The following is a 9,878-nucleotide window of genomic DNA, read 5'->3' as shown; positions in this document are numbered from 1 at the left end:
CTCCTCTCCTCCTCCACTTCGGGGAAGAAACCCAGACACCCCCGGCCCCTGTATTGTGGAACCGGGGAAGGACGGAGAGGGACCCTCCGGAGGTCGTCTTTTTATTTTTGGAAACAATATAATAATAATAATAATAATAATAATAATAGTAATATCTTAATCTCTCTCCCTGCTCCCGCCACTTTGTGCTTCTTGGCCTAAAACGGTGTTTTTTAAAACCTCAGTTTGTGTGCCTCCCTTAGAAAATTCACTTTAATGCTTTTATCATCATCATCATCATCATCATTCTAATTGCCATCATTTTATATGGCACTTCACAAGAAAAGGGGGGGAGACAGTTCCCTCAGGCTGTATATCATCATCGTCATCATCCTAATTACCATTATTTACGTATAGACCATCACTGTACATGGCACTTAAAAAAAAAGTGCCTTCAGGCTGTACATTATTATTATTATTATTACTATTATTATTACCATTCTAATTGCCTTCATTTATTTGTAGACCATTGCTTCACAAGAAAAAGAAGAAAAAACAGTTCCCTCAGGCTGTATATTATCATCATCATCATCCTAATTGCTATCATTTATAGACCATCCCTGTACATGGTGCTTTACAAGAAAAAGGAACTAGTTCTCTCAGTCTGTATATTATTATTATTATTATTGCCATCATTTATTTATAGACCATCATTGTACATGGTGCTTTACAAGAAAAAGAAGAAGAAAAAAGCAGTTCCCTCAGGATGTATATTATATTATTATTGTTGTTATTATTATTATTATCATCATCATCCTAATTGCCATCATTTATTTATAGACCATCACTGTAGACGCTTTACAAGGAAAAAAGCACACTTCCCTCAGGCTGAATGTTAGTTGTTATTATTTTTATCTCAAGCAGTCTTTTTATGTGTACTATTTTATTTTTAATGTTATATTTTATATTGATGCTGGTCTTTGACCGTAATAAAGAATTTCATTTCATTATTATTATTATTATTATTAACTGATATCCCACCATTCTCCCACTATAGAGATGAGGACTGTACATGAAGTCTATGTGATCAGTGTCCTTATCAGACTAAATTTTCCTAACAATGCCTTTTTTTTCCGCAGAGGGGCCATACCCAGATAAAGGAAGTTACTTTTTTCAGGGATTAAGTAACTGTAAAACAAGACAATATCTTTTATGTGAAAACTTGGGACTGTCAGGTATCACTGTTACCTATGTATGTGTTGTTATTTGGAAAATAAAAAGGAGTGTTAAAAAGAAAAAAAACTTTCTTGTAAAGCAAAGCTGTGAGTTATTAGTAGTGTAACTACTTAATACAGTATTTAAAATGAGTTGTGTTGCACTGTTTGGAAAGCTAGTGTGTGTTTTTTTAAAAAACAAACTAAGAAACATACTCAAAAAACAATCTGAAGAGTTGTTTGATCTCTTTGCTGCAGCCACATGCCAAGAGCATTAAGGGGCCAAGATATCACATTTCATATTTCATTTTTGGTTTTAATGCCGCACCTATCCCTCCCACCCTTTTTCAGGAAAAAAAGATGCTGGAGAGTATGGGATTTAGAGGGGATTGTATGGGATGATGATGATTATTATTTTCCTGTTTATTATTTTGTAGAAGCTTTTCTACATTTTTAGTGGGATTTGGCAATAATTAGTAAAGTCTGGGCCATGGGTACCACAGTATTGGGTATTCCTACTCAGGCTTAAGGAACTGGCAAAACCACCTCTGATTATTAATCTGTTTATTTCCTTGACGGAGTCTATCCACCTGTCTTCCTCTTTTCCTATTGCTTTCTACCTTAGCAATCATCATTGTCTTTGCTAGCGAGTCTTTTCTTCTCATGATATGTCCAATGTATCACAGACTCAGTTTAGTCATCCTAGCTTCTAGGGAGAGTTCAGTATTGATTTGCTCTTGGACTCATTTGTCTTTTTAGCAGCCCATGGTATCCATAGAGCTCTTCTCCAGCACCATATTTCAAATGAATTGCTTTTCTTCCTATCAACTTTCTTCACTGACCAACTTTCACATCCATACATAGAAACACTGATCAACTTTCACATCCATACATGAAATATGATGGCATGGACAATCCTAACTTTAGTACTGTATTCAGTGATGTATTGACATTTGAGGATCTTGTCTAGCTTCTTCATAGCTTCCAAGTCCTGAGATAGCAGTCTTCTTCTTCTGAGTTCTTGACTGCAGAAAACTCTTGAGCTATTTCAGTGTCTTCATTGTATACTTTACAGTTATGTAAATCATCTGTGGTCATTATTTTTGTTTGCTTAATGCTCAGCTGTAAACCTGCCTTTATTAGAACCCCCCCCCCTTTTTTTTTAAAGAGAAAAACCACCTCCAAACTGTAAATTGCTTCACTTCACAGCCTTTAGAAGCAACATATTTGTTAAAAGCCCATCCCACAAAACCTAAACATCAAAAGAGAAAGACTTGCAGTAGAAACCTGGAAATGGCTAAAAACAGCATAATGCAGCCTACTGTGGAAGAAGAAAAAGACTTCCACAATTGACCACCTGTTTTAAGATACTGTGTTTTATATAGGACTAAATCCTATTATTGTCCTGAGTAGAGTAGACCTGTTTATATCAGTTAAATTTATTTATGTATTGATTTATCAGTTGACAACTGAATGGTTCTACAAAGAGAACTACAGTGATCCTTCCACATTGGCTGGAGTTTGGGGCATAGGACCCCTGTGAATGTGGAAAAACCACAAATAAAACACACTCTACAAGAACACTTTTCTAGGAACCTCCAGGTCCTCCAATGCAACTCTATGGCCAACATCTGCTAGAAGTTGATCACAGAATCATGCTACAGATGCCTAGAGAACTGTTTTGTCTAGGAACTTGTAAGTTTTCCAGAACAACTCTATGGTCAGTGTCTGGCAGAGTCATGCTGGAGGGCCTAGAGAGAACATATTAACTGTGATTCTATGAAATCCACTAAAGTCAAAGCCGCAAATGCGGAGGACTGTCTGTATATATAATAATTCATGTAGAGGAACAAAAGGAAGAAGAAGAGACTTCCACAAGATCTGAGAAATTAAAGGGATATTCAAACCAAGTGTGAGGAACCGATCACATGACCAAGTACAAAAAAAGAAAAAAAGGTAATGCGAACAATACATTGAAGAACTGCATAAAAGAGATGAAAGGATGGCAGATTAATTCAAAGAGGAACCATTTGAAGATGAACTTTCTACAGTTTTAGAAAGTGAAATGGAAGCTGTACTCTGAGCACTTTGGAGAATTAAATCACCAGAAACAGATGGCATACCAATTGACCTGCTTCAGGCTATAGAGATGGAATCTACTCTAGTTCTTACCAAAATATATAAACAAATATGGATAACAAAACAATGGCCAACAGATTGGAAACATTCATTACACATTCTAGTTCCCAAGAAGGGGCACAAGGGATTGCAGTAACCACATACCATTTCCTTAATCCTGCATGCAAGCAAAGTGATGTTCAACTTTCTACCACAAAGACTTTTACCCTATAAGGAGTGAGAAATGCCAGATGTCCAAGCTGGGTCCAGGAAAGGAATAGGTACTAAGGATCATATTGCAAATTTACATTGGCTAACTTGTTTTTATTGTTGTGTTCCTTCAAGTTGTTATGATGACCCTATCATGGGGTTTTCTTTGCAAGATTTATTCAGAGGTTTTGCCATTGCTTTCCCTTGAGGCTGAGAGCACTTGCCCAAGGTCAGTTACTGGGTTTCATGGCCAAGTCAGGAACTGAACCTTGGTTCCCAGAGCAGACCAAATAATTTCAGACAAAAATCAGCCTGTGCTTTATAAATTATAGCAAAGCCTTTGTATAGATCATGACAAACTGGGTTTCTCTTAAAGAAATGTGTGTGCCACAATATTTTATTGTCCTGATGTATTTGGGGAAAGTGGCTATCATTAGGACAGAATGTGGAGAAACAGAATGCTTTCCAGTTGTCAAGGCCACGCTGTCTGACAACTTGTACGCGGCACATATACATAAATCAGGATCAGACTCAGAGGAAGGAGGCAGGATAATTGGAGGAAGGAACATCAATAATTTTAGATATGCAGATACCATACTACTACCAGAAAGTAGCAGACTTCAAATGTTTAACTGAAGAAAGTCAAGGAGGAAAGTGCAAACAAAGATTTACAGTTGATAATTAAGAAAACAAAAATCATAACCACAGATGTTTTACATGACTAAAGTATATGATGAAGACTTAGGGGATTGTCACACAGACCATCCCTGAAATATCACTAAATCATCCGTAAAATGTGAGGGTGTGATCTCCAGTCGCACTTATCCCCGTGATTAAATCATCATGGAGGCGTCCCATCATTAAAGCGTTCATGGAGCAGCCATTTCTCTGCATAACGGAAACTTCTGTTATGTAGAGAAATAGCTGCTCCGCAAACACTTTAATGATGTGGCGCCTCCATGATGTTTTAATTACGGGGACAAGCACAACCTACAACCACACCCTCACGCTTTACAGATGATTTAGCAACATTTCAGGGACAGTAAGCCTCCGTGTGATAATCCCCATTGAAACAGTTCAAGATTTTCATACATTATCTGGTCATTAACCAGAATGCAGTCTTCAGTCAAGAAATCCGAAGTGGACTAGGATTAAATGAAGTTAATTTAGGGACGAAACAGCCCACCCCTTTGTGCTGGCTTTGGGGCAGCATCAGAGCATGCACATGCTCTGAAGCTGTTGTTATGCCACCCTCCTGACCACATGGGGCGGCTTTGCAGTGCTCTGGCAGCACGGCATTTACATGCAACATGAGTGTGACACCAGAACACCAGGCTTTTTGCCGGCTGAAAAAGGAGCAGCAATTTGCCATTTTTTTATTTATTTATTTTTGTGCCAGCAAAAAAGCTGGGTTGGGGCTGCAGTGTGTGGTTGCTGCAGCCCCAACCCGGCATTGAAAGGGGCAGCATCAAGCTGCTCCTTCGTGGCTGTCTGTTTCAGCCCTTACTTAGGAAGACACACTTCTAAGTTATAAAACGCATTTTCACATTCCATAATTGGGAAGCATTTTTCATTTCCATTGCTAAGAGGAAACATACATTTTAAGCATAGGGGCTTGTCAAATAAAATATGCCTATTTCTATTTTGTTCTGCGCAAGCTACGTGTAGGCATAATATCAAGAATGTTACCAAGAACAGACAGTGTTTGGCAATAAGAAAAACTGGAACATGAAAAGTGCAGATTTAGTAGGAAAGCATGTGTGCCGTTTAGTGTGGTTTATAAGCACTGAGGAAACTGCAGCTATGCTGCTGTAGAACCCTTACAAGAGTAACCCATACAGCGATGCTCAAGAGCAAGATGGCTACAATTCAGCCCCAAGAAAATGAGGTAGAAATTATGCACTTAATAGGGAAGAGAGTTCAGGGGTAAGCTGTAGTTTTGTACAGCAGATACATTAAATAGGCTTTCTCTGAACACAGAATATAGCTCTCTAAATCACCTTTGTCTTGCAGATGGAGAATTGCCTTTCCAGGAAGCCTCAGTGGACAGTCCTTTGTCTTTTAAATAGGTTGCAGCCCTCCTCAGTATTGTTGAACTTAATAAAATGCCTGTTTTTAAAAGTTGAGTGAACCGAATGGGAATTTGTGGCCTTCATTTTTTAAGTGATTGTTTTTTATTTCTTTTGGCATTCTGTGTAGGTTTCTAGACCTGCTAAATTTGTCCACCCCTGCATTAATCTAAAATTTTGTGGGTATAGGTGCATCTGTCACCACACACACACACACACACACACAAGTCTCTCTCCATTGATACTTATTATATTTATTTTGTGCAGGGTGCTTAGTGGCATTGTAGATTGTCTTGGATGTTTTAGGTTTTTGAACGACATTAATTTGACAATGGGATGCAGTGGCTCAAGTGGTTAAGACACTGGCTTTGATGATTACAAGATCGGCAGGATGGCAGTTTGAGACCCGGATGCTGCATGATGGGGTGAGCTCCTGTCACTAGTCCCATTTTCTGCCAGTTCGAAAGCATGCAAATAGGTACCACTTGGCAGATAGGTACCACTTCTCAGTGGGAAGTTAACAGCATTCGGTGGTCATGCTGGCCACATGACCACCAGAGCAGTCCTCAGACAACGCTGGCTCTTTGACTTAGAAACTGAGATGAGCACCACCCCCTGCAGTTGGTTACAGCTAGACATTCATGTCAAAGGACTCCCTTTATCTTTACCTAATCTGACAAAATCCTCTGTGTGTATATAAAAATAAAAATATAAAGCATTTTAAAACTGCCCTTCATCTTTACGTATACTAGGGCACTGGTATGATGCAAGGGCATGACTAAAACTGATAATACAAGATAAAATACAGCGTAACTAAACAAATCATTCAGAGGTTGTTCAAACAACAGAGCAGACTAATCACAAACATAAAATGCATGGACAAATAAAGCTTGGGCCTGTCACCAAAAAAGATTACCTTAGTATGGCACAAATTAGTTACCACAAAAAGGCTTCCTTGCCATAGTACACTATGGCTATGAAAACTGACTGGGTGGCCTTGAGTAAGTGACACACTCTCCACCTCAGACGAGGGCAAAGGCAAACCTCCTTTGAACAAATTCTACCAAGAAACTGTAATAGGTTTGCCTCGGGATCACTGTAAGTCAGAAATGACATGAAGGCACAAAAATAGTAATCGAGACTTGCCCATGTGTAACATTAATTAGAGCACATTATAAGCATGAACTGCTGCCAAAATAATCCTTGTTGAGGAAAGGTTTTATTTATTTGGAGGTTGTTGCTGGCAAAGCAATCAATACAGGTATAAGATTATGTGGCAAAGTAGATGAGAGGGCAAGGAGTGGCCTCTGACTGTGATCACGTCAGGACCATGGCAGCCACATGGCCTGCTTTCAAAGTGAGCTGCCGGTAGGAGCCAGATTATTCTGGCTCCTTTTTGATCTGGTCCAAAGAACCAGATTGAGACTTCAGAGTGGCTTCCAGCTGCTTTGGAGGTGTGCGTCTTTTGAATGCCACATCCCCACACTGGCAAGTAGCCACTCATGTGTTTTGGGCCTATGTCACCAAAGTCTTAAATGATCATGCAGGTTCAAGGAGCATCTAAAGCTACATACCTGCTCTTCTGAGGGAGTACAACCTTCTTTGGAACCTAACTCTGAGACACTGAGATCCTCTACCTGTCTTGCCATGGTTCACTTGTTTATTGACATTCATACTAGGTCAGCATTTGCACAGCTTCACCAATTCAGATGGCAAAAGAATTGAAGCTATGTGCCAGAGACACACTCACAATATTTTCCTGTAAACTGTGATCTAATCCAGGTGTTTAAATGTAATGGAAGATGAAATACAATCTTGCAAGACCTCCAGTAATGGACATCCCATGGGGTTGAGTAGCAATCCAGAATTATTTTGAAATAGACTCTGGACGTAGAAGCAGAGCAGCTGTATCATTGTTATCCCCAAATGTAATATGCACAACTGTCTAGCCAATGTACATACCAAAAGCTAGCAGAGAATGAAAATCATCAAGCTTGTACGCCATCTCTTCTGTCAGATGATTTATCAGGGCTTTATCAATGCCAATCTAAGAAATTTAGCTCTGGAGCTTTGCCCTCCAGATGTTGCTGGATCACAACTTCCATGAGACCTAGTCAGGACAGGCAATACTGGAGAAGCAGACCAAGTTTACTAAACTTCATGCTACACTTTCTTTTACAGTCTCAAAGATGCTGAGAGATTCCTTTGCACACTAATATTCCAGACTAACATGGTTATGTCTGAGAATACTGAGGGATGATGAGAATTGCAGCTCAGTATTTGGGTGGTCACAAGTGGTTTGCATCTAATTTACTTAACCCAAGACATAAAAAAGAATCTGGAAATGAATTTGTTTTCACAGAGGGCATTAAAATCTCCAGGGTTCAAGATTTCTAAGTGCCCTCAGGACCAGGTCTTTCAAAGAAACCAAAATCACTCCATCTCATAAGAAAGTATTACCTTATCAAAATAATTCCCTCTGGATAGATCAGGCCTGGCCAAAACATGGCTCTACAATTGCTGTACTGCCGTTTCCATCAGTCCTAACTAGCATGGCCAATTGTGAGAAAAGGTGGAAGCTGCAGTCCAACATTTGGGAGGTCACACTTTGCTCATACCTGAGCCAAATGGTAATAGCCAAAGTGAGTATCAACAATTCAGGTTGTCAGCTGAACCTTCTCAAGAATGGTGCCCATACCCAAGATACACACGTTGGTACTCTTACCCAAGCACCAGAATTGGATAAGTCAATTTTACTCAGACTAGAAGGCGCATCAGAGAAATGATAATAGCAATAGCAGCTTCATTTATATACTGCTTCATACTGATCTAAGCAGTGTCCAAACGGTTTACAACTGTACGCTATTTGCCCCCAATAAGCTGGATACTCAGTTTAGTGACCTCGGAAGGATGCAGGCCTGAGTTGAACTTGAGCCCTTGCTAGTACTGAACTTGCAACCTTATGGTTTTGAGTGAGTGGCTGCTGTACAGGCATTTAACCACTGCTCCACCAGGGCTCTTGTGTCATTTTCAGAACAACTTTCCCCTCTGTGTACTTTCAAATGTGATAGCAGGTCTACAACTATTAAACGTTCAACTTTACCATGTGTTAAACCTGTACTGGATGGTTACCTGATGGTATACTGGTAAAGGAATGGTAAGGCCTAAAGATGGCTCATCTCTTGAGCCCTAGGAAGTTCCTACCTCTTAGTCTGTAGCACCAACATAATGTGGGATGCAGAAAACACTACTCTCTCTATGTCTCCAGAATATCATGGCAGATGTACAACCCACATGGCCATACAAGAGAGGACCTCATAATCCTCTCCATTTTCTCAAGGTCTGTTTTATTTTTCTGGATTTTCTAAGTAAAAAATATTTAACAATTATGAATCCTCAGGAAGGAGGATGAAAGCTTGGCAAAGAAAGTGTGTTGAACAAACAGAAGTGTTTCTGAACTGACAGTTAAAGCCTTTAGTGAAGAACCCATTTCCTTCTGAATAACCAAGTGGGGAATTAAAAGCAAGTGTACAAAGGATTGTGACAATACTTCCGGATTTTCCTGCACCCAGCCCTAAATGTCTGCTTGGAAAGAAGTCGCATTGAGTTCAGCACATCTTACTGACAGGAAAATGTAATAGGATTGCACTCTCTGTGAAGTACACCTGTGTTATTTACAGTGACTGAAAAATACATTTGAAACAATCTTCTGTTGCTCACTTGTTTAAAAAAATGAAATACACATTAGATTTCAGTGGGCATACATGTGAAGTGTGCTTGACCAAAATTATTACAGTCCATCTAATAAGACTCATCAGTACTCAAGAAAATGAGCACATTCAGAAATGAAGTTGCAATGGTGATTACCATTAATAACTTAAAAACCATGAATAGGCAAGTGAGCTATCAATTATTCTGCAAAGTCAATGAACAGACATTTAAATAAAGCAAATACATAGGCTCACTTTGGGGAAACAGACAAGATTAACAAGTCTGCTGATAGCAGACATGATGGGATAGTAACTGAGCCCTTTCTCACATTTTGGTAATCTTACCCAAGCACCAGAATTGGGTAACTCAATTCAGAGATCCAGACATTTACATAGCTACCACTAACCCCAAATCCCACCTCTGTATTTTAAAAAATATGCAGTAGTGTCAGCAAATACCACTTTGCAAGTGCACACCCAACCCAACTATGCAATGAAAAAGGACTTAAACTCCTACTGTCTCATTATTGGAAAAGCACAGTCTGGAGAAACATGAAGGCTGTTTTGAATTCTTGTAA

The sequence above is a fragment of the Sceloporus occidentalis genome, unplaced genomic scaffold (genome assembly GCF_023333645.1).
Source record: "Sceloporus occidentalis isolate IW3139 unplaced genomic scaffold, rSceOcc1.0.p SCAF_2, whole genome shotgun sequence".
Taxonomy (NCBI): domain Eukaryota; kingdom Metazoa; phylum Chordata; class Lepidosauria; order Squamata; family Phrynosomatidae; genus Sceloporus; species Sceloporus occidentalis.
The sequence above is the reverse complement of the archived record's forward strand: the minus strand, read 5'-3'. Positions refer to the sequence as shown.